The 8,796-nt window shown below is 38.1% G+C and overlaps 1 non-coding gene across 1 annotated transcript; it reads right to left on the reverse strand.

Annotated features, from left to right (window-relative positions):
• Positions 1 to 489: 489 nt before the first annotated feature.
• trnag-gcc (transfer RNA glycine (anticodon GCC)) lies at positions 490 to 560 on the reverse strand. Its single transcript has one exon. It is a non-coding gene; the product is annotated as a tRNA-Gly (tRNA).
• Between the last annotated feature and the right edge of the window lie 8,236 nt (positions 561 to 8,796).

The following is an 8,796-nucleotide window of genomic DNA, read 5'->3' on the forward strand; positions in this document are numbered from 1 at the left end:
TTACAAAGCTGTAATGAAGGAGCAGCCTCAATTGCATTGGCCGGGAATCGGACCGGGTCTCCCGCGTGGCAGGCAAGAATTCTACCACTGAACCACCAATGCTTGTCTGTTGGGGCTAGTTTAGAAGCCCTACCTGCCGAACTCACCACACAATGATTTTAATCGTTTTAAAATGTTTACTTTCATGAAATCAAGTCAAAATATCAAAGCAGGAAAGCTGATTAAAAGCAGCTGACCACACTTCATCCAAAATGACTACCTCGTGGAGCATTCTTACAAAGCTGTAATGAAGGAGCAGCCTCAATTGCATTGGCCGGGAATCGGACCCGGGTCTCCCGAACACAAGTTTTGAAATGTTGACTTTCATAAAAAATCAAGTCAAACATATCAAAGCAGGAAAGCAGATTAAAAGCAGATGACCACACTTCATCCAAAAAGACTACCTCGTGGAGCATTCTTACAAAGCTGTAATGAAGGAGCAGCCTCAATTGCATTGGCCGGGAATCGGACCCGGGTCTCCCGCGTGGCAGGCGAGAATTCTACCACTGAACCACCAATGCTTGCCTGCAAGGGGTTGTCTTGAAGCCCTTCCTGTCAAGCTCACCATATGTGCTTCGTACATGGAATCCGCACAAAACAAGTTTTGAAATGTTGAGTTTGATTAAATCAAGTCACACGTATCAGATAAAAAGCATTTGAAAAACACTGCATCCAAAATGACAGCTTCGTGGAGCAATTTTTACAAGGTTTTCATGAAGGAATTGCCTCACTTGGATTCAAGTATATATCGCAGCCGGGAGGACCTTATGCCACAAGTAGGAGGAACTTATTGCCGCTAACCCACCCATTTGCAGCTGGCTCCGATGTCTATTTATACCCCTTTCCTTGCATTGGCCGGGAATCGGACCCAGGTCCCCAGCGTGGCAGGCGAGAATTCTACCACTGAACCACCAATGCTTGTCTAGCAGGGCTAGTTTAGAAGCCCTACGTGCCGAACTCACCTCACAACATTTTTAAGCGTAGCCAGAACACAAGTTTTGCTATTTTGAGTTTGATTAAATCAAGTCACACTTATCAAAACTAAAAAGCAGATAAAAAGCATTTGGAAAACACTGCATCCAAAATGACAGCTTCGTGGAGCATTATTACAAAGTTTTCATGAAGGAGCAGCCTCAATTGCATTGGCCAGGAATCGGACCCAGGTCTCCCGCATGGCAGGCGAGAATTCTACCACTAACCACCAATGCTTGTCTATCAGGGCTAGTTTAGAAGCCATACTTGCCGAACTCACGTTCGGGACATAGATCACACACTAGCGTTTGTCTGGAGATAACTTTTAGTTACAGGCGCGAGTAAACAATTTAGATGTCATGTTTCCAGCACTTGGATTAAAACTCAACACAGCACTGAATGCAGAGATGGAGTCTCCATTGACTGTGGGGTTAACTAATGATGTGGATGATTCCTGCTCTTCACTTCAATGGAGCGGGGCGTGGCTCGATTTCACTTAAATCATTTAAAAACAGACATTCCAAGCATTATGTAGACATGTATCTTTTGTTTCTAAACTCAAAAAGATATCTCTTACCAAAGTTGTTTATGTTCCTAAGTGTGGTCCCCGAAGTGTCTCTTAGGAAGCTTCTTAACACGCTGCCTCTAAGTTCGACGTAACACTGGCGCTGTCCCAAGTGAAGGTGCTGAATTATCTGCGATCGATTGCTCAGGGATCGATTTTCCACTTCACGCGAAAGTGCATTACGGCGTTAAGAAAGACAACACGCTCTATACAAATGGATCATTACTCAAATTATTCCAGTAACATTTATTTTAACATAGTTTAAGTTATCCGTAAAATATAGACTATTAATTAAATTATCCAATTGTCAGTAATACGGGTTACGGGTAGATGAACCTCGCTAATCATCCACCCTCCTTATCCCGTTGTGCCACTTGTGAAAAATTATATAATACACTTTTATACTAACGGTAACGTACTTAACAATCAGAATTACTTGGCAAGCAGCTGTAGTACTTTTGTTTAATGCGGTATTGCTTGCCATTAATGTTTTCAATAAAAAACAACCTATCTACAATAAACAGAGAGAGTTAGATAGAGAATATGGTCTGAGAAGATCTAGCAGCTCCATAATGAGTTGTCTTGGGAGGCAAATTTTTTTTATTTAGCCACGTCCGGCAAATTGTCAAAAGGTTTTAAGTGTTACAGAATAAAAAAATTGGCATGGACTAAACGGTTACGAGGTTACCAGTGTTGTGTGGAAGTCTGTTCCCCCTATGTTTCTCTTTAGTGTTTTTATAGCGTTTTTATCACATTATACGTTTATTCTTTATATACATTGAACGTTTTAATGGCTACTGAGATGTGTGTGTGTGCATTTTATTAATGTATCTTGATTGTTCTTGATTGTAAAATATTTTTACAGTATTACAGTGTGAATCATATTATATGTATAATATATATTTATTATGTATGGAAACATAACAGTTTCTAAACAAACAGTAGAGAGAAAAAAAGGAAAAAAGACAGGTTAAAAGATATAAAACTGTCAAATAAGAAATATTTAATAAATTGTATAATATAATACATGATATTATTGCTTTTAGTATAACAAATTCAAATCTTTAATCTTTCTAAATAAATTATAAATGTAAACGCTATAAACATAGAGGGAACAGACATCGATGGGGAACAAACTTCAACACCGGCGCCGTCTTTGATTCATTCTGATACCAAATAAAGTCAACTGCATAAATAGCTCTGTATCCATTGCAAACATATTTTATTATAAGTCTTAAAATGTCCATAACATAAAATCATTGTCAGCATACCATAGTTTGACTTGTACTGCACTGCGCTGATTTCTAAAGACTGCGGCGATAGCGTTTTGCACTCAAACAACGCTAAGAGAGAGCTTACGAATGGTCCAGACCAACCTTACGAAAGTGTGACTTACAGAAGATATACTTAGCGTACGAACGTTTTGGGAATCGTGCCATAGAGTTAAGAGAGAGGTTTAAGGAATAGGTTAAGAACTACTTAGCGATAAGAACGTTTTGGGGAACCGGGCCCATATTAGTATGTCCAAAATCAGCAGAGTAATCTAAGTCTCTTTGCGGAGTGATTGAAAAATAAAGAGTCGACCACAGAGGGTTAAAATAATCCTTATCTAGTGCTGCCAAAATAGAGCGTGACAGGCGTTGGGGCAAAGACAAGAGTAAACATCGGATTGGCATTTGATTCTTGGAGGGAGCTCCGGTCAGCGCTGGGTATGAAAACAGACCCCGAGCTGGCTTTCTTTTTACTGCAAAGGTAAGACATAGTTACAGGTCATTTGCAATATATTATTTTATTGTTTTTGTGGTGTAATGCTAACAATAGCATGTAGCACAGGACCGTTTCAAAAGTTTCTGTCTTATATGAATTATCTTTATTCAGAGCACGAGTGCATTAAGATTGTGTTTTTCTCTGGAAAACATACATTCCAAAGCATATTACCATAATTTTTACTACATTTCATAATTTCAAGTTTTTGGTTTATATTTAATATTTAAGTACATTAAACATCTAGTATTTTAATATACAATGAATACACAGTATGATTCTATGCTTTAGAATGTACTGAACATTTTTTAGCAAAGTAAATTTTTTTCCCAAGACAAACACCCTGATAAAGCACAGATGCTTGGAAAATGTCCTCAAAGTACCCAAGTAGTGTCCGCCTCTATTAAGTTCCCTGCATAAACTGAATCGTCTTGATGTCGTTTTTCACTCGTATCAAGAAACACACAGAACACAGAGAGTTTTGGATGATGTGGATATAAACCTACTATATCTATTTACTATTTTCTTTACACGTGTACTATTGATAAAGATCTGCCATCATATGCGAGCGACCTGTTTGTCGTCAGACACAGTTAAATGCACACAACCTCCAGAAAAAAAAATCCATTGATGATTGGCATGTGATTCGCTGTTAACTGTCCTGTATGTTTAGATGTGTTTCTCACAACACAGACGTGATATGAGAGTCACAACATGAGAAAATATTTTTGTCTAATATCAGTTTGTATTTCACGTAAGTGTAAACTGTTGATGTCCTCAGACTAGGAGACGTTCTCAAATCCGCAATGTTGAAGTCACCAACTAAGGCTACGTTTACACGGAAACAATCTTAAGAGAAAACACAAAAGTGGCGCTGCATTATCACTTTTTATTTTGCATTTATATGAGCATTTTGGGGGGAATATCTGCATGCATATGGTGGCACAAAAGTGTGTGATATTCGATGTAGTTTGCACTCCAGGCGGCTCGGTGGCAATGTGAAGCAGTGACACCCAACAACACCAAGTCCACATGCCTGCGTACAACCTTCTTCCTTGTTCTCCCAGGTCTCGTCCAAAGCCATCTGGATTGCCTCAGATGAATTGTCTCATCAACAATTTGATAGAGATAATTAATGCGCCTTCTTTGATCAGTAATACTAGCTGTGAATATCTCGCACAACTGCTGAAAAGGTCCGACGTATAGAAATAATCCGACATGTTTGTTGTTATTTTCCTGAACTAGTGCATGCCTGTGCCGTAAACGCATATGCGGCGAGAGCCACCGTGAGCAGACTTTTGCATTTTTACCCTTTAGATGGGAACGCAACGGTAGAGCGTTTTTAAGATTTCAACTATGGAGTGTGGTTTTTTGCATTTTTAAGCCCCAAAAACACTGTCACCATGTAAACAAAAAGCATATCCGATAAAATATTTTGAGCATCCTCATGTTAACAGGGCCTAATATATACACTGCATCAGGATATCTGCTCATACTCACTGAGTAGGTACTTCATTTCAATGAGAAGCCTACCTACTTAACGAGCGGTAAAAGAGTATGTACATTATCGCATGATTGTGTTAAGTATGGACATCATCCACCATGTTAGTGTTATCATGTGACCTATGACGTAATAGGCTTGTTCAACCTCATGTCATCATTTGTGATTGATTTCTTGTATCGCTCTCACGGTACTTTGATGCCATCCGTCTGCTGGTTACTGCGGCCCTGATTGAACTTCAGCCTAATAACTGCCATATAAACGTATGCGTTTGAATGAAGGACAGGTTCACTAACACCTGATTGCATCACTAACTTTGACAACCCTACTTTGTATGGTCTCTGTCAGTGTTTGCAATGGTTGAAATGTCTGAGGAGAGGTCGACAGCTACTGGAACATCTCGCATTTGGAGAAGACTGTTGGTTTTATACTCGGAAAAATATCTCTGAGATACCATACCCCAGAATTACATTGCTAGCCTATCCCAACAGTTATGCACAAGAATAATGACAAATGCTGACCAATACTTCATTATATTACACATTTTCTCACTGGACAAAATTGAGTAAAACAAGCAAACTGTAATTTAATATGTAATGTCAGGATGACAGCTGTGATTAAATACAAACTAGACAAATGCAGGTAATGTGATTCATTTTTAGTCGAGCAATGATTAATGCATGAGTTAATGCGATTTCCTTTTATTTACTGAACCAAAACAGGAAACATGAATAAAGATTTTAAAATATAATGAATAAAATTATCAAAATAAATGAAAACATAGTTCATACCACATGAAAAAAAAACATTTAGTATTTGTCTTTAACATGTATGGTTTACCAAGTGTTTGTGTTAATCCACTTTAGAGATGTATGTGAGCTTAATGGAACTCAACTGTTAGCTATAAATACAGTACGTGTTTTACAGCAAAATCACAAATACTACAGCATACTCTCTTAACACCTTTAGCAATTTACAGTTTACTGTTCAGTAGTTCAACAAATGCAATTTTAACAGAAGGAACCGCTTTATTTGTTTGCAATAGCTACTTACATTTAAAATCCATCGAGTTGCTAGTCTCCTGTCGATATGACGATAGCTTTGCATTTCTGTGGCATCATGGGAAAGCAGAGATAGAAATGTATCCATCGATCAATGCTTCAGAATCTGAGTAGACGCAGTAGGGCATTCAGGGATTTATTGCCTACTCATTTTATGAATACTGAGCATTCTGATATACTACTCTGTTCACATACTTTTTTCTTCTAGTATATTCATGAGTACCAAACACGTCACTTCCGCCATGCCCGCCGTCATATTTGTGTCCGTCTTTGCAGTGAATACAGCATATCTAATGTGCTAAATGATCACATTTATTAGTTTAATTTGAGGGCTTACCAGAGAAAAAATGCTGATTGTACAATCTGAAGTTACATGTCGGCTGCCAGTCAGTCCCTAAAGTTGTTCGTGATCGCGGAAGAGCGCAAAATCAACAAAATGTCGCTTTTTGGGATCCTGCATTATTTGTCATATTCCGTATTAAATATTTCCGGAAATTAAAAGTGTATCATAAAAATAAATATAATATCTGTCATTAGGCTATATATAAAGTAGACAACTTGGTGAATATTTTTGGCTTTAATTTAATAACGCCAATGATCAATCCCTCTCATAGCACGCAGTATCTCGTTACCATAACAGCCCAGAACAGTGATTCACATCTAAAGAGTACACATACAACCATAATCTCTACTATATTTCTAAAGTTCAATGGGTAAGGAATAATTGACGACGGGCCATTGAATTATAAGAAAATAATGCACACCAAGGTGGTAATGCGGCACGACGCGAAGCGGAGTGTCGTTACACCGCAGGTGTGCATTATTTTTAAATAATTCAAAGGACCGGAGTCAATTATTCCGCTTATACCACGGTTACCACAAACATTGCTCTGGTGCCTATTTTTAAGACATTTGAAAAGTTAGGTGTGCGGTTTACAGAAAAATAATCAACACCCATAGAACACTTCTCAGCCAATCAGAATGCAGCATTCAACAGACCCGTGGTATAATAAGTAATAATGCATTATTTTCATGAGGATACATACGTGAAAAGTCTTTGTGAAACCTGATTGGCGCACCTGCTGTCTCAAATGCAAGGATCTGTTGAAGCAATATCATAATGTATTTTAATGTATTGTTTTGTAGTTATAATAAGTTGCTGGGACACAAAAGAAAATCTGCTGTCAGTGAGAACAAACGTGCACATGCAGAACTGTGATCTTTCAGCTTTGCACTTGACGGTTAACGGTTTACGCTCATACTGGTAATTAAGTTAAAATGTCCATTGGTGAAAATATATTTAAAAAAGGTTATATGTAAAGTGAATAGTTTAGGGGAAAGGGGTTGAATCAACGCATTACTATAGGCTTTTAAAGTGACAGCTTGTTAAACAAAAGCGATCTGCAACTTAATGTTATATTTATTTGTCTGTTTTTAATTTGTTTCTTTGTTTCTTCTTATTTTATCACTTACTGTTTACTATTTAATTACTTGAGAATCTTTACTATTCATTTAATATTAGGCAAGCATTAATGTTATCCTTAGTGGTCACTTCTGATAGAAGGCAAACACAGTGACGTCACGTGGTCCGGATGAATTGTAGGTAAGTAGGCGGTTTCAGATGCAACTTAAGTATATAAACCTCCAAATCTCCAGTGTTGTGCCTGAACGAGTTCATTGAACAAAAGTTAATGAACTCGTTCATATTTTGGGCGAACGTGAACTGAACGTCCTGTATTACTGCCTGATGAACGTACTGTGAACTCGTTCATTCTGGGGCTTGTGAACGACACGCTCTTTCAGTTTAACGTCTTTCAATAGGGTGCCAGATTTCTAAAGAGTCTTCCAGGCGAAAACCCGACTAAAACACACCGTAAACAGGCCTTAATGTGTAGCGGAAAAAACACCCAATATGGCAACACCCGCGTTTCATGGCTGCATGCGTCATCAAAACAAAGAGCAGCATGGAGGTGACGCACTGGATACTGCTCACATAGTTTAACATTAAATAACATCATATTTGTCCTAAACGGTTAAGGATTAACATAGGCTACTAACGCATATTCTGGATCTTGATAGACTCTGACTAACCTCACGCTATTTAACGTGCACGTGCAAGTTGTCCTACACGAGATGCCTCGCAACGCTTCTATCCCGGAAAACCCCTTGAAGCACCCGGCTAGCCTTTCAAGGTATGTGCAATCAAATACAAAACTTAAAAGACAGTCAATGCTTACGTAAACCCATGGTTGGATAAGGATTTAAAGTTGGATATGAAGATGAAATCTGACGCATTTAGTGTTAAAACTGATAAAATAATTGCTGTCTGTGGTTCTATATGGGGTATAATGGCAATAATTAAAAAATAATAATATGGGGAAAAATAACTATAAATTAGTTCATTTTTGGAACTGTGAACTAGTTCAAAATTTTAAAATTTGTGAACTGAACTAGTTCATGTAGAAAGTGAACTTTCCCAACACTGCAAATCTCGTGAGAAATAATCCAAAATCCTGTTAATTCCCGCATACACTTTTATGTAAACTGAGGATTCAGACATACTATTTGTTCGCCTACTGCTTTTTTGCCTACTATATTGTTTTCTGAGTTTCGGACACAGCCATGATCCCTAAATGAATCAGTGAACAAATGTGATTGAATCATTTTGGTGAACGAACTAAAAATGAGTTACTTAAAGCAGTGCTTCCGAATACTGGTCCTCGAGCACCCCATCCCAGAAAGTTTTAGATGTCTACTTATTTAACACACCTGATTTAACTCATCAGCTTGTTAGGGAGACGTGTTTACCATTTTGGAAGGATGCTGATAAGTTGAATCAGGTGTTTTAAATAAGGAGACATCTAAAACTTTCTGGGAGGGGGGGTTCAAGGAAC

The sequence above is a fragment of the Misgurnus anguillicaudatus genome, chromosome 9 (genome assembly GCF_027580225.2).
Source record: "Misgurnus anguillicaudatus chromosome 9, ASM2758022v2, whole genome shotgun sequence".
NCBI lineage: Eukaryota > Metazoa > Chordata > Actinopteri > Cypriniformes > Cobitidae > Misgurnus > Misgurnus anguillicaudatus.